This window comes from Tamandua tetradactyla, chromosome 20 (genome assembly GCF_023851605.1).
Source record: "Tamandua tetradactyla isolate mTamTet1 chromosome 20, mTamTet1.pri, whole genome shotgun sequence".
Taxonomy (NCBI): Eukaryota; Metazoa; Chordata; class Mammalia; order Pilosa; family Myrmecophagidae; genus Tamandua; species Tamandua tetradactyla.
In genome coordinates this window covers 52,842,695-52,864,641 of record NC_135346.1, presented here as the reverse complement: position 1 = coordinate 52,864,641, position 21,947 = coordinate 52,842,695, and positions in this window count along the sequence as shown.

Sequence of the window (21,947 nt, the reverse complement as noted above, 5' to 3'; positions counted from 1 at the left end):
GTTCCCATTATATGGTGTTGATTTTAGCAGCCAGCAAACTGAAATATCATGTTTACCTCACACTCATTGTTTCACTTATCCTTACACAGCCTTTGAGATTGGGAGGATGAGCTGGTTACTGTCTCCATTTTGCAGACAGGTAAACTGAGTCTTTGACCGGTAAAGTGACTTTTCCAAGGTCACCGGTGGGTCAGTGGAAGGGCAGGGACTAGAACCTTCTCTCCTGGCCTGTGCTATGGGTATGTGTATCAAAATTCCAGACAGTAGACGTTTTCTGGAGTGATACTTTTTGGATGATTTTTTTAAAATTCCAATCTTCTTTTTTCGGGTGCCTACATCATTCATTTGACCTCTTTGGTCTCTATTTCCACATCCGTCAAATGAAGATGATAATTTATCTAAGAATTAGCACCTGAAGAGGAAAGAAGTTAGATTTTATATGATTCTGAAAATCAGAAGCAATAGTCATTTCAGGGACCCTGTAGGAGACATTCTCAGTCTGTAATGAGTGCTGGCCTCTCCTTTCAGGCATGTGGAAGGCCTCCTGTCGGCTGTACATGGCCCCGGGATGACCTTTGGTCAATGGGCATGAGCAGATATTACAGATGTCACTTCAGGACCAAAACATTCAATTGCTGTTGCAAGAGCCCCCTCCTTCTCTCTCGCTTTCTCTCCTGTATTGATCAGGAGGCTTTGTGTTTCAGATGACACAGCCTGAGCAGGGTGGAGCGGCCCTCAGCCGGGATTGTGGAGCTGCTCCATAGAGAACGCCTGTCCTAGGGATCAGCCTGGACCCAGAGCAGATCCTCAGAGCAAAGTTAAACCTCTGTGTAAAAGAATGAAAGAAGACCCGTATCTCACACCTTATACAAAAGTTAACTCAAAATGGATCAAAGATCTAAACATTAGGTCTAAGACCATAAAACAGTTAGAGGAAAATGTAGGGAGATATCTTATGAATCTTACAACTGGAGGCGGTTTTATGGACCTTAAACCTAAAGCAAGAGCACTGAAGAAAGAAAGAAATAAATGGGAGCGCCTCAAAATTAAACACTTTTGTGCATCAAAGAACTTCATCAAGAAAGTAGAAAGACAGCCTACACAATGGGAGACAATATTTGGAAACGACATATCTGATAAAGGTCTAGTATCCAGAATTTATAAAGAGATTGTTCAACTCAACAACAAAAAGACAGCCAACCCAATTACAAAATGGGAAAAAGACTTGAACAGACACCTCTCAGAAGAGGAAATACGGATGGCCAAGAGGCACATGAAGAGATGCTCAATGTCCCTGGCCATTAGAGAAATGCAAATCAAAACCACAATGAGATATCATCTCACACCCACCAGAATGGCCATTATCAACAAAACAGAAAATGACAAGTGCTGGAGAGGATGTGGAGAAAGAGGCACACTTATCCACTGTTGGTGGGAATGTCAAATGGTGCAACCACTGTGGAAGGCAGTTTGGCGGTTCCTCAAAAAGCTGAATATAGAATTGCCATACGACCCAGCAATACCATTGCTAGGTATCTACTCAAAGGACTTAAGGGCAAAGACACAAACGGACATTTGCACACCAATGTTTATAGCAGCGTTATTTACAATTGCAAAGAGATGGAAACAGCCAAAATGTCCATCAACAGAAGAATGGCTAAACAAACTGTGGTATATACATACGATGGAATATTATGCAGCTTTAAGACAAGATAAATTTATGAAGCATGTAATAACATGGATGGATCTAGAGAATATTATGCTGAGTGAGTCCAGCCAAAAACTAAAGGACAAATACTGTATGGTCCCACTGATGTGAACGGACATTCGAGAACAAACTTGAAATATGTCATTGGTAACAGAGTCCAGCAGGAGTTAGAAACAGGGTAAGATAATGGGTAATTGAAGCTGAAGGGATACAGACTGTGCAACAGGACTAGATACAAAAACTCAAAAATGGACAGCACAATAATACCTAATTGTAAAGTAATCATGTTAAAACACTGAATGAAGCTGCATCTGAGCTATAGGGTTTGTTTTTTTTTTTTACTATTATTACTACTTTTATTTCTTTTCTCTATATTAACATTTTATATCTTTTTCTGTTGTGTTGCTAGTTCCTCTAAACCGATGCAAATGTACTAAGAAACGATGATCATGCATCTATGTGATGATGTTAAGAATTACTGAGTGCATATGTAGAATGGTATGATTTCTAAATGTTGTGTTAATTTCTTTGTTTTTTCTTTCCGTTAATAAAAAAAAAAAGTTAAACCTCTGTGTGTAATCCCTGAGATTTGAGGGTTATCTGTTACTGCAACATATCCTAACTTATACTTCTTACAGTCGTTATCACACCATGTGCACGTTAAAGAAAAGTCTCAGAGAACCCTTCAAGTTAGGCCACGTAGAAGCAGTTCCCAGATTACCCCTGAGGAGGGGTCACAGCAGTCCCCCTGCCTAATGACCTTCTAGAAAACCCCCATCAGTCCTCCTTTTCCTGATCTTCCTTCCTCTGCAAAGCCCAGGGTGACCTTCTCCTGGGCCTCCTCTAACTCCTCCTCACAGGAGAGAGACCCCTGTGGAGATTCCATGCCCAATCCGTTGTCTCTTCACCCATCCCCTGCATCACTCCCTGTCCCTCCTTGGGCCTCCCCACTTCCCACGTGAACCATTGCCTCCTTGGCCCCTGTGCCTCAAGCCCCTTTCCTCCTGCCCATCCTCTATGCTGCCTGTCGGTAGGGTGCCTAAAACACGTGGATAATTAGGCCACTTACTGCCTAGAGCTCCGGATGGCTCCCTTCTGCCCTCAGGAAAAAGACCAAGTTCCTTAACCAGGTTCTTCTGGAGCTGCCTCCTGCAGAGCCTGGTCACAATGCTCCCTCCTCCCTGACTCTCTGTCCATGGGCTGATAATTCTGTGGTTCACACATCTGTGTCCCCCTCTAGACCATGAGCTACCTCAAGGGCAAAGCAAGTGTCCAGGCCAGGACTCACAGAGTAAGCATTAAAGAAACGTTTGTTGAATGGATGAATAACTGAATGACTTAAGTAGAGTTCTGGTTCTGCCACCAACTCACTGTGTGACCTTAGGCAATTCTTTTTCTCTCCCTGAGACTCAGTTTCCTTATCTTTAAAATACACTTAATAAAACTTTCCTTGCCTTTTTATTGTGTCCATACTTTTTAAACTCCAGTTCCTTTCAGAGGACAGAATATCTGAAATCAAAGGATATAGGCACAGTATGCCACATCCAAGGATTTCATGGAAAAGCAATGAGAGCGTTCTAGTTTGCTAGCTGCCGGAATGCAATATGCCAGAAACAGGATGGCTTTTAAAAAGGGGGATTTAATAAGTTGCTAGTTTACAGTTCTAAGGCCAAGAAAATGTCACAATTAAAGCAAGTCTATAGAAATGTCCAATCAAAGGCATCCAGGGAAAGATACCTTGGTTCAAGAAGGCTGATGAAGTTCAGAGTTTCTCTCTCAAGTGAGAAGGCACGTGACAAACACAGTCAGGGCTTCTCTCTCAGCTGGAAGGGCACATGGTGAACAGGACATCATCTGCTAGCTTTCTCTCCTGACTTCCGGTTTCATGAAGCTCCCTGGGAGGCGTTTTCCTTCTTTATTTCCAAAGGTCGCTGGCTCGTGGACTCTCTGCTTCATGGTGCTGCAGCATTCTCTGCTCTCTCTGAATCGCTTTCATTCTCCAAAATGTTTCCTGTTTTATAAGACTTCAGAAACTTATCAAGACCCACCCAAATGGGTGGAGACATGTCGTCACCTAATCCAGCTTAACAACCACTCTTGATTAAATCACATCTCCAGGGAGATGATCTGATTACAGTGGCAAACATACAGTATTGAATAGGGATTATTCTGCCTTTATGAAATGGGATTTAGATTAAAACATGGCTTTTCTAGGGAACATACATCCTTTCAAACCAGCAAAGAGATAATAGGCGCAAAAATGCGTTGTAGCATGTACAAGTTAAGCGATTGTTTTCCCGCCCAGTTCCTGCCTTTGAAACTTCTAGAAGAGAAAAGGCAGTGCATGTTCTTACCAGACCCTCCTAGTCTACAACAGACATTACAAACCAATCACTGCACTCCCAACAGTCACTTCCAATTGATTGATATTGAATTGAGAGATACAACCTCTTTGTCATCTTGGCCACAGAAGGAGGAACAAACTTCCCAGTCACCACAGCCCATGTTGAGTGCCTCCTTGATGCCTGGAGGTGAAAACTCCAGCCTCTGCTGATTGAGCACCGACTACAAGTCTAGTCCTTTTTGTGCTTTATCTCATCCATTCCTCATGATAACCCTGCAAATCAGAGGTTACCATTTCCATTTCTCAGGCAAGTGTCTGAGATGGCCAACCTGCTTAATTGAGTTCACTCAGCCCGCAGCTGGATGCATCCCTGCTTGAACCTAGATTTGTCTGTTTGCAAAGTGTACACTCATGCTACCGGACCATACTGCCTCTCCAAACCAGAAGTCCAGCAGGTCAAGCGAGGCTCAGACACATCACCAGGGCCATCGAGAAGGCTCTGGGGAGAATTAGAATACAGCCACCACCTTTCTAGTAGAGATTTTTCACTCCTATTGGATGCAGAGGGCTTGCCAGGCCTGGAGACCATCTCCTGGGAAAGACAGCACACACTTTTAATATTGAACACATGCCCACATGCCTGGTGACAGACGAGCCTTTTACACATCTCAGAAATAAACCTCACAGGGTCATTTCCATCTTGGTCTGAGCTCTGGGCACAGCCCCAGGAGGCCCTGGCTTTGCAAATTCTCACATCAGCCTAATAGGAGAACAATTATCAGAGTCAGGATACAAATTTGACTCCAGAAACTTCTTTGGGAACTCAGAGGGCTTGTGACTTCTGGCCTCATGTTAAAAAGGAGCAGATTGTTGACACGAGCTTCGAGGAGCTCTTACAGTACACACTGAACGGTGGCCTCATTAGGTCATGGCTGACGTCCACAAGTGGCTCGAAAATCCAGCAGCTTGGTCATCTGCCGACCTAACTATGATTAACCTAAGAGTTTGTTTATTTAACACTCTCAATTACAGGCGCATTTAAATAGCATTAAAAATAAAAGATTGGCCTCAAGAGCAGGAGAAGAAATATAAGGGCACTCTTTGGCCAGGCTCTACAGGACACTACTTGAGTGCAAACATAGCCACTGACAGAGAAAACAGCCACGTTGAAAGGCATAAAATTGAGAAAAAAAGCCTCAATTGAGAAAATGCTAACACATGCAAAACTGACCACACACCGATATGTTTGGTAGCGAGGCCAGGTGATCAGAGTTTGGATTCCATCGTTGCCATTTACTCTGAGGGTCGTTCAAGTCACCTAACTCCTGGGAACCTCAGCTTGGAGGATCAGTGGGCAGAAGGGAGGTTGGCTACTGCAATGGCTAACACGTCTTAAGACTTTACATCCCAGGAATTGTTCTAAGAGCTTTATTTATCATCACCCATTTAATTCTCACACTAACGCTATGACGTAAGAGCGATTGCCACCCTCCGTTTTCTAGATGAGGAAACTGAGGCACAGCGGGGTTATGTGACAAGCTCTGGGTAGCAGAGAGTGAAATGTACAAGCTGGAGTTTGAATCCAGAGCCCTGGCTCCCAGGTCTAGTTGGATAGCTGTGACACTACCCAGCCTTGGAAAGATCCTACACGATGGGGAGCCTTCAAAACACAAAGTGGCATCCAAGTTTATTTTCTTTGTCTAACAAGTGTGGCTTTCTAACGAATTATGCACATTTTTAATATAAATAGTTATTTGATATAAATAGGCTTTTTGACTTTTCTCCCTCCAGCCCTTTCCCCCAAATAGCAGTCAATGCTTGAGAAAAAAAATAGCTGGGCTCGTTCACGGTGACAGGGTCAGGGCTCCTTTGGAGAACTCTCGTCGGTGCTGTCTCCATCTCGGGCTGACATATCACGGCATTTATTTTAAGCCGAAACATTCTTATATTTAAAGCTTGTCATCAGGCTGAAGTTTGTTTATGGCATTCCTTAATTATGATGAATATATTTTAAATAGAAAAAGATCTGAAATGTAGGGCAGCTGCAAAAAATATGGTGTCAATCACTGAGAATCAGCCCACATCTGGAGTTAGAATTTGGGTGGGAATGACTTGTTTTTGCATTTTTATGACCAGATGCATCCAGATTAGATGTACCTTATAAACTTCACCCAGACAACTGTCAGGGCTAATCAGCCTTAATTGAAGGTGACATTTTCTCCACCAGCCCGCCCTGAGCTCAGGCCAAAAAACCTGCCCACCCCGCCACCCCCTCACCCAGTCTCATGGGCCCTGTGTGAGCTCTGCTAGCTGTGCGCACAGAATCTGTCAAACATAGGCCAAATTAAATACTGGACTTCATTCCACAATGACTTACAATTAGAGCAGAATTAGTCTAGGGGGGCGGGTGGGGGTGGGGGGGCTCTGATCCCTTCCCACTTACCCCTGACCCTATCACTTGGAGACACAATCAGCGGGGACAGGGGAGCCGGGGCCTGCCCATGCCACGCACCCTGGCTTTGAATGCTAACTGTATGTCAGGGGCTGCATCCAGGGCTTTACATGTGGCCCTTTCCTCTCAGTCCTCCCAACAACCCATTTCGCAGGGTAGGAAACTGAGGTTCAGAGAGATGCGGGGTCTGGTATGAGTTCGCAGGGTTAGTAAAGCTTGAATAGTCTCATTAGCTGGCTCCATTTGATTAGGGGCACCTCTCCAGTTTCCTTGGAGACATTTGGACCCCTGGCAGGTGTCTGCAGTTGCAGTGACAGGAGGAATCAGTGCCAGGTGCCCAGAAATGCTAACCTTCCTGCAAAGCAAGGAACAGAGCCTTGGAAGGGAGTGCTGTACCCTCAGTGTGCCAACGGCACCCATCGTTTGCCGACCCTTGATGTGACCCCATACCGGCTGGCACCCAGAATTAGAACATATACGGTTTGGTATGCAAATCAATAGGCTTTGGGATTTTCTCATTCTGGATTTCCAAGACATCTCAGATTGATGCATGACAAATGCTCAAGTGCCAAAGATCACAATGGAGAAAAGGAAAGAGCACGGGAGGGGCGAGGGGAGGAGGATTTCATCTGTTGGTAGGAAATAGTCAATAGATATCAGTCCTGGCCATTATTATGAAGATTGTCATTATTGCCTCTAAGATAATAGGATCGGCTGCAGGGATAATGTAGGGTTCTGCTATGGATATGCAGAGAAGAAAATCTTCATGGTGCGAGATTTCCACTTCAGAACCACGCTGTCTCACACAACAGTGACCGACCACAAGAAGGACAATGATGTCTCTCTGGTGTCCATGCCGCAAGCTTGACACACATCATCTCTAATCTCTATGGCGATTTTGTGAGATTACAATCCTGTAAGAGCTATTACTCTCATTCTCTTACCGAAGAAGACACTGAAGCTCAGAGAGGTTACAACAGCTCAAAGCTACGCAGCCAGCGGGAGGCAGAGCCAAGTTTTGAGTCTGATTCTGTGAACTCAACTCCCTTGCTGAACCCCGAACTCCAAGGAAATCATAGCTGTTTTGGGTGACAAACCAAAGGGGTTGGTTTTTCCTAAAATCACCTTCTGCGCTGGTTTGAACCAAAACCCAGAATGAATGTTTACTTAACTATTAAACCAGGAAAGGACTGGGACACCAAAATACTGGCAAGAGCAAGCATGAATGGAAGTTTCATGGACGTTTCTCTCCACCGCTTCGTCTGGTTTTAACGAGTACCATCATTTGTATCTAGTGTAGGCTAACAAAGAGACTTCCAGAATTCAGAGGTCTAGGATTAGAGGACGTTGCTGATCTGGTTACAACAAATTCTATTAAGTAAAAAATTCTGTCTGACAGAGGTTTTCATCAAGTCCCTTTCCCCAGTGGAGATGCTGTCATGAAAGAGAACGCTGGTTTGGGGTTTGTCTTTTGTGAAACAGAAATCCAACTAACCAACAGTTTACAAAAGGCTTTCACACAGAGGTTGCAAATTCAGATGCCTACAGGGGCCTGCCAGGTGAGGGAATGAAGGAAGCAGGCAGCTCGGAGTGTAATAAGGAGGGGTAAGGACTGTGTCAAACTGAAGGGCCCTTGCCAATGCTGGCTGCTACTCTGCTCCAGGCAAATGAGGCATGGTAAGAAAAGGGTGGCAGGTTTTTTGAGTTTTCAAGAGACTTGGGATTTCTGTGTACTCTCCTGATATTTGAAGGTTGGTAACAAATTTTAATTAAAAAAAAATTGTGTGGGGTGAACTAACAATGACAGTATCCTGAAGTGGCCTGTGGGCTGTTGGTTTATGACTCCTGACACCCCATACCTCCTTTGTCCCTACAATAGCCCCAGGGAGTGGGCAACTCGATAAGCCTCATGTAACAGTGGAAGAAACAGGTTCAGAGAGGGCAATATCTTACCCAAAGCCACACAGCAGGCTCTCCCATGTAATGTCGAAGCCTGGTGTGGAGACCAAAAACCTCACTTTGAAATATCAAAAGACTTTGACGAATGTAGTGAAAACATGTGTTGGTATTTGTTCTTCAAAGAGCAGTCCCACTCCCTACTTTAAGTGTGGGACCTATCACACAACATCTCATTCTCTTCTTACAACAATCCTTGTGTGACAACGCTGGAGAGGAAAGAACATGGAGGCCCAGAGAGGCACGGTGAATTGTCCAGCGTCACTCAGCTGGTAAGAAAAAGAGCTGGGATTCAAATCATGGCCGGTGTGTTCTTTCTACCACCAGTCTGTGTTAAAAAATGACTCTAAGGTGATTTCCTGAGTGATCGGATTGGGAAGGCTCTAGGCTAATGGCTTCCGAAGTATCAACTCAGCGGAGTAAGTAATGCCAGTGAGATGAACGTTGCTCTTGAATTTCAATAGTTACGGGTTTTAAAAATGGCGCTAGAAAACATATAGTTCTCTCATCAAAACTGTTTTTTATAAGTATATTTATTAAACCATATTTATGGTTGACAAACTATGGCCTATGGGCCCATATCTTGTTTTTTGTTTTTGTTTTTGTTTTGCATGGGCAGGCGCTGGGAATCGAACCTGGTATCGTCTAGCATGGCAGGCGAAAACGCTGCCTGCCGAGCCACCATGGCGCACCCATACATCTTGTTTTTTAAAATAAAGTTTTCTTGGAACACGGCCACACCCATTCCTTTACGTATTGTCTGCAGCAGTTTTCCCTACTACCTTGGTGGAGTAGAATAGCTGGGGCAGAGACTGCTGCTATGCAAAGCTAAAAATATCTACTATCTGGTCCTGCACAGAAAAAGTATGACAATCCAGGTTTTAAAGAGGGCTAAATTAAAAAGGGAATAGGTTTGAGGAAAAACATTGCATTAGAGCGCAGGTGGTGGTTCATGAGCACGGCAGGACTCTGGATGCTGGTCAGGAGGCGCAAGGGACGTGGGGCAAGTGAGTCCTTAAAGGTGGCTTTGCACCCACAGACTCCACGGGCGAGTCTCAGGGCTTTGCAGGCGGGGCACATTCCTCATCAGAGATTCCAAAAGAGCCCAAGTAGCCGAGAGGAGTGCGCTAACAACTAGACCTACTATGTGCCAGCACCGTGCCAGGGCTTTGACACCCTCCCTCTTGACCATCACAACAACCCCTGTAAGGCAACAGAAAAAGGAGGCAGAGAGAAGTGACACACGACTTGCTCAGGGTCACACGCCAGCCCGGCTCCGCCTGCTGCTAGGGTCTGCCACCCTGTAGCTGAGCCCACCCTACTCCAGCCCACCTCCTCCCAGCAGCAGTCGGCTGCACCTGTGCTTCCAGGAATGGTGGAAGGTCTCTCTGTCTTTTGGTGCATTTTCAACCTCACGGTGCAGGGGCCCCGTGCAGCGCAGTCACCTGAATTCTGGGAGGCAAGACGTGCTGACCCCACAGTCCTGGTCTTAAAGGCATATTTGGCAATTGAATCTTGGTAAAGCAAATCCTATAGGACATAATCTGGAAGAGCTGGGATCTGTCTTTTGTCAGTCAAACACCTTTTGGGGAGATGTGCTTTATTACCCCGTCTCCATTTCTCTGTTTCTTACATTTGAATATATGTTTAAAATCAGGAGCCCAGATCCTCCCCATAACAGTGGCACCCCAATAACCAACAGCCCTCTGAGATAGTGCGTTCCCAGGAGAGTGGAGCCCCTAACCCAGACAGCTGGATGATGGCCCTATCGCCTGAAAGCAATGATGGTGTGAAATGATGGTGTCCTCTGTGCATTTCTACAGGAAAACATCCTCCTGGAACCCCAGAGGGAAAAGTTAAAACACTACAACATTGCTACGGCCAATTAGGGGGTTCCCAGGGAGGAACACCACCTGTCCAGATTAGACTACTTAGGGGAGGGAAGCACTTGAGAAAGTTGAAGTCATTTGCTCACATCAAATGTCATCAGCCCAGAGAACAGTATTTGAACAGCCTGAAAGTTTTACCATTAAAAAATTGCATATCAGACTATACTGGCCTGATAACAACAAAGCTCTCCTCTGCGTTTCTTCCTGTAGAAACATCAGAGGAGCTATATTTGTTGCAGACAGGGTAAGAAAGGGTTTTTCTCTTCCCCTTTCCTGCTGCTCCCTGCACTCCTACTGATTGGATGAGGTAAGTCTGTGGCTAGAACCTACTGAATGTGGGGTGGGGACCAGCACAGCAAGGGTAGGGCAGGATCAGGTAAGCTGAGAAGTGAGCCTCACTACTACCTGCAATGCATTTGCTTTCCTTTCCTTTTTTGTATACTGTATGGTGGGGGTCACATTTCATTCTTTTTCAGTGTGAGTATCCTGTTATTGCAGCACCATTTGTTGAATCTTTGTTTGTTTAGTTTTTGTTTGCTTGCTTGTTTGTTTGTTTGCTGTTGTTCTTTGGGGAAGTGCATGGACCAGGAATCGAACCTGGGTCTCCAGCATGGCAAGTGAGAATTCTACCACTGAACTGCCCTTGCACCCCTGCAATGCATTTTTACAAAGTTCTCCCACTTACGCCTAAACCAGGATCCCTGATAGCTGCCTAGAATGTGGGGGAAGGCAATGCAGAGAGACCCACGGTAGAAGTTGGGGTGCTGCACCTCCCTGACTGTGTGACATTGGGCAAGTGACTGGCCCTTTGTGAACCTGAAGGCCCTTGCCTATGAGACGGAGGTGATAGCAATGCCTGTACTGCACATTCAGTAATCACTTAGTTCTGTTTCTCAGTTTTCGCATGGACACACAAGACCTCCTCTGTTCTCTCCCCCCTCCCCAACCAACCACTGTCTACCACCATTTTGAATCTCTGGTTTATCACAGAAGCTTGGTTGCTCACTCTGGGACATTTCCATCCTTGATCAGGGTCCCCAGCTTCTCATCTCTTCTTATCTCCTTGGTACAGAAGTTGGGCAGCCCATGCCTCTAGGGGTCCTTCATCCCAATCCAATCCCCAAGCCTCAGTTTGCCCACCTGCAAAATAGGGATGTTGATCATCATGACTAGCTTTCCGAGCTGTATGAAGATGAGATGAGAGATGAGATAGGGTGGCAGCTAAAATGCTTTTGTTAACAGAATCAAGTAATAGAAATCCAACTCAAACTTAGGGGTGGCTTTCCATTTCTTTAAGTGTATGATCTCCTGTAAGAAGAAATCCAGAGGTGGGATGATTTCAGGGTGGGTTGGATCCGAATGGTTCAACGTTGTCTTCAGAGACATAGATTCTTCCATCTCTGATGAAGAAGATGGCAGAGGCTCTGCCATCCTCACTGATGACTTCATCGCTGGGATGCAGACAAGATGGCAGAAGTTCCAGGTATCATGCCCTAACATAGCAACATCTGGGAGGTAAGTGCCCCTTCCTGTGACCCCCTTTTAGAAGACAGAGAACAGGTCTAGTAGTAGATGTGCACATGCATCTCCAGGGCTGGAATTGCACTGTCTGACCATTCCTGACCTGTTCGTTATCAAGGTATCCGGGGCCAGCCTGGAATTGGAGTGGGGTCAACCTCCCCTGAGATGTGAGTCTCATGGGAGGGGAAGAACTGATCCAAATTAAGGTTCTCTTGAAAAGAAGAAAGTGGATATTCCCATTTAGGTTCTTCCAGAAGCAGAACTCCAGACAAGGATTCAAGTACAAATATTAGGAAGCTGGTGCCAGGACATACCAGCAGGAGAATAGGGAAGTGAGATGCAGAATGGCATTTTCTCAAGCCAGGTGCCTCAGTGGGTAATGGGAGCATATTCCACTGAGAGCCCAGGGACAGTGCAGAACACAATTCCAAGGTGCCCTGATGGAGGCCAAGGAAGCTGAGGCGTTTCTCCACTGATACCTGCTCATCACTGGAGAGGGAAGCTTCTGATGTCATAGCCCTCAGTGCAGACCTAGCAAGTTGCAGGCAAAGGACTTCAGGTGTTTGCAGGTGGAGGTGAGTCCGGCTGGGCTGTGGGAGGTGCACCGCTAGTGCCTGAAACAAAGGGACGGAGGCTGGGTTGGCAGTGAGCAGTGAGAACTCTGTCAGCTATAACAAAGAAAAGCGTTATCTTCTCAGCTTGAGCAAGAGGAGGCGTCCTTCTTGAAACAAGCAACAAGTTGTCCAGCCTCGGGTTCATCACTTGGAAAAGATAATTTTTCCATGAATCCTCAAAGGCCCAAGGGCTTACCTCATCATGTGAGAACTAACAAGGTCTTTCCAGATCTTTCCTCTCTGTTCCTGAGTCTTCTCTCCTGGGGCTTCCCTTGAAAGCATGGGGATTCTAAGACAAAGAAAAACATCATCATCATCATTGTCACCATCATCATCATCACAACACTGACCACTTTTTGGACCTACAAAGGTCCGGGAACTGTGCCCCTGCATGTGTTATCTTCCTTAGCCTTCACAGCCACCCTGTGAGGGGGGCTCTGTTTTCACCTTTATTTTATAGATGAGGAAACTGAGGCACAGAGAGATGGATGACCTTACTAAGATAAAAAAAAGTGATGGCTGAGCTTGAATTCAAACCTGAGTCTGGAGATGCTATTCCTGCTTAGTGGACCAGTGGGATCCTAAAAAGTACTCAGGAGAAAGTACTCTTCTACTAAAAGGTTTTCTTTAACAGGAGAGGTCATCTCTAGAGGCTGGAGAGAACAACCAAGCACCTCCTGTGTGCCAGAGTGCCGTGGTAGGCTCCTTCTGGGTTGTTTGCAGCTGTATTTACTGAACCTAGAACAGTGCCTGGCGCACAGTAGGTTCGATAAAAATTTTTTGAGTAAAGAAATGAGCTTATTTTTCCTCTCCATATGTGTTATGGGGTCCCCCCCCCCCCACTTGATGGATAGGCATACTAAGGCATAGCAGGATTCAAAATCAAGACAATTCTGGAAGAGCTGGGATTCAAACCAATGACTCTCTAACCCCCAAGTTCTTTTCCACCCACTCTGGGTCTGTGGTGAGGCACTGGCTGCCAGGGCCAGGACCACAGGGGTTGACCAGCCTTCCTGCAGTGGGTAGAACTGAGCCCTGGCTGGACACCACCCAGACGCTGCTCCCTGCGGAGCACGCAGGGTGGTGACGAGAGAGCTTGGCTCCTCACTGACCAATAGCAAAGCAGTGTAAGCCACAAACGCAAGCCACATATGTAATTTCAGATTTTCTAGCAGCCACATTTAAAAAAATAAGAAGAAACAAGGGAAATTAATTTTATTACTAGATTTGACTTACCCGAACACACATCCAAATATTATCATTTCAATGTGTAATCAATATAAGACACGGCAACTGAGAGATTTTTCTCCTTTTCTTGTTTGTTCTAAGGCTTTGAAACACAGCGTATATTTTATACTTAAAACACATTGCAATTAAGAGTAGCCACATTTCACTTGGCTGTGGCTACCTTACTGAACTGGGCAAACTTGGATGATTCCAAGTTTGCTCTCCCCATTTCCTCTCCCTCACCTCCTGCATGCATGCAAGCAGCACATGCATTTAAGAAAATCAAGGCAACTGAAATGCATGTTTTCCATAGGTAACACCCAGTGTTTACTGAAGCAAGGAAACAGACCCCTTATAAAGGTAATGAAGTGTAGCTGGATGCTGATTTGGGTCCTCTGACTTGAGAACTTGAATTCTAGAATTTGATCCCAAAGATTTGGGTCCTCTGACTTGAGAACTTGAATTCTAGAATTTGATCCCAAGGAAATATCTGGGGAAGTAGGCAAAGATTTAGGTACAAGGATGTTCGTTCAAAGGTTTGTAATAGTTTCCTACGGCTGCCGCAGATTATCGCTAACAATGGCTTAAACAACATGAATCTGTTATCTCACAATTCCGAAGGTAAGACATCTAAAGCAGATCTCACTGGGCTAAAATACAGATGTCAGCAGGGCTACCTATGTTTCTTCTCGAGGCTGGCGAGGAGACCCTGCTGCCTTGCCTTTCCCAGCTTCTGGAAGCCGCCCACATTCTTTGGCTCACAGCCTCCTTTCAGCCGGCATTTGTATCACTCTGGCCTCAGCTTCCATCGCCACATCTTCTAGAACTCCTCTGCCTCCCTCTTTCGCTTACATCCGATGTGGTTATACTGGAATACAGCCAGGATAAATTCCCACCTCAAGTTCCTTAACTTCTTCGCATCTGCAAAGTCCCCTTTGCCAACTAAGGCAACGTGTAAACAGGTTCTGGGGATTAAGATGTGGACATTGTCAGGGACCATCATTCTGGGTCGTTCTTAGAAGAAAAAGAAACAGAACCAATCTTCAGGACCTAGGGCTTGGGGAACAGTTCCTAGACACAACACCCAAAGCAGGATCCACAAAAGAAAAAACTCAATTAATTAGACTTCATGAAAATGTTAAAACATTTGCTCTGAGAAAGGTCCATTAAGAGGGCGAAAAGACAAGTTACAGAGGAGACGAAAACATGTGCACACCACATATCTGACAAAGGGCTCATAGCCAGAATAAATATTTTTTAAAACTCTCAAAATTCAACAATCAGAAAACAAACAATCCAAGGGGCAAAAGACATTGGTTGTCAGGGCCTGTATATAGCTGTTCAGGTACAAAGAGGACAAGTGACCTGACAGATGTATGAAAGGGAAGTTGATTAGTTCTCACAGGTCCTAGAAAGGGGAGGGGCGGCAGGCTTTGCCATGTCACACAGGGAAGCACTGCAGGAGCGTGGGCTCCACCAAGCAAAGATGAAGGAGACCTGGGGACAGTGGACATGGGGGCAGTGGGCTGTCCTTTACAATATTACACGGGAGCAGTAGTGGTTGCTCAAGCAAGATCCAGGTTGGGAGACTTCGTATTTGACTTTTGGGGAGTGTGAACCCAGACAGGACATGGGAAAGAGAGGGAAAAGCTGTTTACCTTGTACAAGCAGGTGTCAGGGTGGTCACTGAGGGACCCGATGACAGGGTCTCAGGAGCCGAAGCATCGTGACAGTACAAAGGGCCCTTAATGCTAAGGACAGGGTTGGAGAGCTGAGGCAGCATGACTCATGTGAAAATCCCCTATTTCATTCAATTCACTACAGACCCGAAGAAACATTTCACGTACAGATACCAAATAAAGCCTAGGAAAAGGGGTCCAGAATCATTAGTTATCAGGGAAATGCACATTAAGACCACAAGGAGATACCATCACACACCTATGAGAACAGCTACAATTAAATATATTGATAATACCAAAGGCTGGTGAGATGTGGAGGATACATTGCTGATAGGAAAGTAAAACGGTCCGGCCGCTCCAGAAAAGAGCTTGGCACTCTCTTAAAAAGCCAAATATACACCCACCAAATAACCCAGCAATTGTACTCTAGGCATTTATCCCAGAGGAATGTGGACTTATGTTCACATGAAAACCTCTACAAGAACGCTCACAGCAGTCGTATCTGTAAGAGCCCAAAACTAGACACAACCCAAACGTCCTAAACTAAGCAGATGGTTAAGAGGTGTGGCCCATCCCTACCACGGAACACCGCCCAGCAATCAAAAGGAACGAGCCACTGGTCCCAGCAAAAACATGGTGAATCTTTAGAGCATTAGGCTAAGTGGGGTGGGGGGGAAGCCAATCTCTAAAGGTCCCATACTTTATAATGCCATTTATATAGCATTCTCAAAAGGACAAAATAATAGAGATGGAATGCAGATTAGTGGTGACCGGAGGGTGGGGGGACAGTGGGAAGGGAAGGGGGGACAATAAAGGGGAGCAGCGGGAGAGCTCCGTGGCACGGAGCAGTTCTGTGTGTTGATGGTGATGGTTATCGCCCACAATTCTACTCATGCGATAAAATGACATGGAATATTCACACATTTTGCGCCAATGTCAATATCCTGCTTGTGATATTGTGCTATACTTAGGTAAGATGTAAGCACCAGGGAAAGCTGGGTAAAGGGTCCATGGGACCTGTTAGTATTAACTTTGCAACTTCTGGTGAATCAATCATTATTTAAAAATAAAAGTTTTTTTTTAAAAAAAAAAAAAAGGAAAGAAAAGGAAACGGAAATGACTAAAATGTCCAACAATGGGACATTTTCATATGGCAAAGTGTTCCAGAGATATTTAGAAAGATCAGCTAAAATCTCACAGGCGGTCAAAGAAATGCAAATCATAAAGCAACATGTCCTGTAAGACTCCATTGTTGTAGCTGGGTTGGTGTCTACGCGGTAGAAAGCCCGACAAATACATTAGAATATTAGCAATCGTTATCTCTGGGCAACGTCGGTCTTTGAACTTTTCAGTGCTGCCTACTTTTTTAATGATGTGCATGTTACTTTTATAATCAGGAAGAAAATGCTACTTACACTTTTGGGGAGAAAGTGAGTCTTACAGAAGGCGGCCAAAGGACAGCAGATTGGGTTGTCATTTCCCACTTTGGGTGCCCCGCAGTGAGCTAGCTGGGCAAAGGGAGGCCTGGAGGGGAATCCCCCACCCAAGGGCGCCACAGGGGGACCATGAAATATTGTGCTTTGCTTTGTGGAAGAAACTGAATGAGAGGAGATGGAGTGATTCAGACCAAAGGCCACAGCACGTCAGGAATAAAACAGAACCTGGGAGGTTTACTAGGATCACAACCAAAACGTGTGTGAAGACTTGTGGCGCTGTTGTCAAAAAAGGAGAGAAACTGGATGTTGAATTTGGGTGAGGAATCAAGCTATGGACATTCCTCTTTTTTTCTAAAATATTCTGTAATATTTTTTGCTTTGTGACCATTTCTGTTAGAAGAAGCACCAGGTTATATATTCGTGCCCACAAGCCCGAATGCTTTTCTGCTGGGCTTGTCCCTGCCCAAGCCCAGAGAGGCCACAGCCCCTGTGCAAATCACCCGAAGTGCTTTGCTGGGGACTGATGAGCAGAGATTTCTGTAAGGGGCTGGGGTAGCAATTAGGACTTATATAAATACTCCAAATAACAATCGTCATAGTAATATTGCTTTTATCTTTAAGCATTTGTTGGGTGCCAGGCCACCCGTAGCTCCTTCTAAAGTTGATGGAGTTCTCCGTTTTACAGATAAAGAAACTGAGGTTCAGGGGAGGTCAGCCTGAGGCCATGAGGCTACTCCACAGTGGAGCTGGGGTGAGCCCAGTCCTGGCTGGCTCCAAAGCTGTGTTCTTTGCAGCATGGGACTTGCCCCTCGTTTTCCTCTGCAACCAGATGGATGGACTGGGGAGGAGGCAGCAGCCTCCATACGTCTCTGTGGCTGCCTCCAGGGCAGGATGCCTCCCGGTGCCACTCAAGTGGCCGCCCCTGCACAGAGTCGGTCCCTGGATGCCGAGGCTGCTCCAACCAGGACGGGAATCTCCTGTGCACAAGCTCCCCCTTATGGAAATGAGGGACATTCCTGCTGTAACTCCAACCTGACTCGGGCCGCAGCTGCTCCCAAGCCAGGGGTACCCAGGAGCCCTGCCCCACCCCAGCCCCTCCCACACAGCACCGGACCCAGCTCCCAACCCAGCCCCAAGCTTCCTGCTTAGAGAGTGTGCCCACTGACTCCTGCTTCGGGACATGTTTTTGGATCTACACATTGTCAAATGTTGATAAATAAAATAACGGGAGCTGACAGAACCCTGATGAGAGATGATGGTATTCGCAGAGGCCTTTTCACAGAATGTTTAGGCACCAGAAGGAAAACAGCCTTTCTTTAAACATATATATACACACGTGTGTGTGTGTGTGTGTGTGTGTGTGCGTGTGTGTGCGTGTATAATGTTTTCTTACCCAGGGCAGTGGCGAACTGCTTTCTAATCACAGAGCCTTGGGTGAATCTCATCCCTCTCTGAGCCTCAGTGCCTTCATCTGTAAAATGGGTGCAATAAATAGCATCCACACAGGGATTAGGTGGGTGCTCATGCATTTCTTTAGGTCTTTACCGTCCCATTGTTTATTCATTTCCTACTTCAGCCCATCAAAAAATATTTCCCACCATCTGCTAGACCCTGTGTCAAATCCAGTTCTGAGAAAACCAGATCTTTAACAGCTAGAGTTGGATCTGGCACCTGGGGGACACACAAAAACTGTTTGATGGAAGCATGGCTGAAGTGAAGAGAGAGTAAAAAGGGGTGCCGTATAGTGGCAGTCATGGGATGGGGTGGGAAGGTTCAGCTGAGCTGGGAGGCAGGAAACCTGGTTTCAACCTCATTGCCATTTCATTTCTGCTACCCTGTTCTCGGTCCTGCCCTCCCCCTCTCTGAGCCTTCATATATCCAACTGCTAAATGGGCGAGCAACAGGGTATGCCTGGCGGTGGTGCTTCTATTTGGCAGGTCAAGCATTCTTTGGGTCAAGAGGTGGCCCCCACTCCAGGCAGTCACCCCTGCCCACCAGTGCCCTCCATGGTCCTCCCCTCCCACCACGGCATCCCCACCCCATCTTCTTACTTGTTCTCCCTGAGCCCCAGTATTCAGGCCACACCTTTCTAGGCTTGAGATGGGCTTGGCAGGTGGGGACCCAGTTCCAGAATTCAAACCCCTGTCTCCTCTCCTACAAAAGGAACATTATCATGGCTCCCCCTAGCTTCATGGTGAGGATTTAATCATGAGGATTCAAGAGAAAATGGCCATGAGGGTGTTTTGCAGCTTTCCACCTGTGGATAGTCTTGTTGTAGGTCTTATTATCCCAGGCCTGCCTGTGGAGGTGGTGCCTTGCAAGTTGGACCTAGAGGAGAAAGGAAATGGGGAGCCTCTGCTGTAGGCCCTGGAGCTTCAGTTCAGGAGGAGATTCCAGAGCTGGCTATGGAGACCAGCTTGAGTTTGCAACTTGAGTGGCTGGAGGGGCAGGGGTGATGTTCCATGGAGAGGGAACAGCAGGTGCCAAAGTTTGAAAAAGCTTGGAGTTTGGCATTGCCCCTCCTTCGGGCAGAACTGCAAGCTGTTCAGTGTGGTTTGGGTCGTTGGATGTGGGAAAGGGAGAGGGTTTTGCAAGAGGAATATAGAAAGGCAGGCAAAGTACCCTGGTCAGGGAATGCTTTAAACGTCAAGACGAGGACTTGGGACTCTGTTTCAGGCCAAGGGAAGCCAGATCAGTGTCACTCAGAGAAGACAGGGGAATTGCAGCAGGGGAGACGATGCTGGCAATAATCCAAGGAAGAGGGAGAGTGATGGTTGGCTGGGGTGAAGGTCATGGGGCTATAGAGAAGGGAAAGTATTTGGGAGACTTTCCTGAGGTGGCACCAGCAGGGCTGCATGATGGGTTGACTGTGGGGCGTGAGGTGGAAGGAAGATCTTACCATCTAGCTGGAGGGCCCAGACAAACATCCCAGGAACAAGAGTGAAGTAGATGAGAGAGGATAATTAAGTGCTAAATTGTGCAGCTTAATTTATTGTTTGGACTGCTGCCTTGTACTATAAACCTCTTTGCTCTAATGAGCTCATGACATCAGCCAGCAGGGGAGGCAAGCCTCGCCCATTGCCCATTCAAGCTGGAGACATCTGTGGGTGCTGCACAGATGACTATCTGGACAGATGGACTCTGGCTACTGGGCTTCTGGCTCTGCAATTGGGGGTACAAACAAGCCCTAGGTCTGAACCTCCCTGGCAAGACCCCTTCCCTACTACCAGAGGTTCCAGAATCCAAAAGGCCCAGGACACACAGGACCTTTAGTCCAGAAGAAGGGAGAAGTATGGGTTTTGAACTTGGCCTTGATAGGTCCCAGGGTAGTTGGCTGCATGTCCAGACACCTTCCTTGGGTAGGCCCCGACCCTCGAAGCCTCCCTTGCCTTATCTGGTGCCCAACTCTCAGGATTCCAGCAAACACCCAGAAAGTGCTCCATGTACCTCAGTAAACATGAAAAGCTTCTCTTGATTTTAAAAGGCATCTAAAAGACAGCTATGAAGGAGCAGCCTCCTGCTACAAGCAAGGTCCCAGGCTTGCTGCTGGGGAGACAGATTGCTGACTCTGTCCACCTACTTCAGAGGGAAAAATCAACTCATCCTTGGTTTGAGTTGTGTTTATGAAGACTGTGTTCATCAGGTCTTTCAAAGAGACTTTAAGTGTGGGCTGAAAAAGAGAGGAGGTTGTCTTGGGTGACCCCACAGAGGCTATTTAGAGAAAGTTGCCTTCAAATTGGGCCATAAATGATAGTCTTTCTCACCAGAGAAATAGCACTTTGCACCTTTGCACCTTCTCTCCTTAACAAGGATCACTGTGAATATCTTTGTTGGGGTTGCTTAAGAGAACATCTGGTTGGAAGGGTTGTGGATGGGGTGTGAAGTTGTGTTTAGTCGATTTTCCCTATCAAGGAAAGTGGAATCTGATAGAGATTATGAAGAGGCCAGAGCCCCCACTAGCCCATCTTCCCCTAGGGCCACCACTCCTCATAATCCTGATTCCACTGAAATAGAGAGATCATCTGTGGATTTTCTACTTAAAGTATGTTCCCGCCCCCACCCCGCCCCCACAAACCCCCTCCACTGCAGTTGAGGATGCCTGGCGTGTGAAAGCCATTCAATAAATTTTGGTTGAATAAATGAATGAGTGAAGAAGGTGCAGTAGGAGTCAATTCACATGAAAACAAGGTATTATTTTTATCTGTCCAATAACCAAAGATGAAAGCAATTGCTAAGGCCCAGCAGTGACCCTGGCAGAGGAGGCAGCTCTCCTGAGCACTCCAGGTGGTCAGGTAGTTATGGCCCTGCCCAGGGGACATTTGGCCAACAAAAGCTTTAAAAATGCATATACTCTTTAACACAGCGGTGCCACAGCTCAGCTTGCAGCCTAAGGAGAAAGCTGCACAGTGCTGGGAGATGCCTCACAGGAAGATACTGGAAGCAAACTAAACGCTCAATGCGAGGAGATTAATTAAAGAAACTATGCTGGTCCTTGAAATGTTGGTACCATTTAAAATGGTGATGTAGGTGTGCATACGGAGCGATGCCCCCAGCTACCGCACCCCACGGTGGTGTACCCCAAGCAAGTCCGGAGGGCAATGGTCATCTCCCAGCGTTTTTATTTCCTCTTTTTTTTTTTTTTTTTGCCTTATTTGTATTTTCAACATTCAAAAACAATAAAAGGTAAATGTATTACTGCAATGATAAAGCTGTTTCCACATTGACTTTTAAAAGAAGAAGAAAAGATGGCATGGGCGGGCGGTGCAGAGAAGGATCGCCTTGGAAAGTGGGAGTCTTGTCATAATTCCTTAGATTTGTCATAATTCCTTAGATTTTCCTTCATCAGAGTGGTGCCAGCTCAACCAGGGAGACCCCCAACTCTCTCCCCAGGATGAGAAGCAACTGGGGCGGCCCCGGGCAGCTGTGGGTGAGCAGAGGCCGGGAGAGTGCTCCTTTCCCTGGGACAGCGCTCCTTTCCCCAGGACAGTTGAGGCATCTTTGGGGGGCATCTCCAACCACTTCCCCTGACACCCCACCCTCACCGTCGCCTAGGGTCACTCTCACCTGCCGATGACCTATTCTCACCTGCTCCCTAGTCCCCAGGCCCAGTGGTGAGGCCAC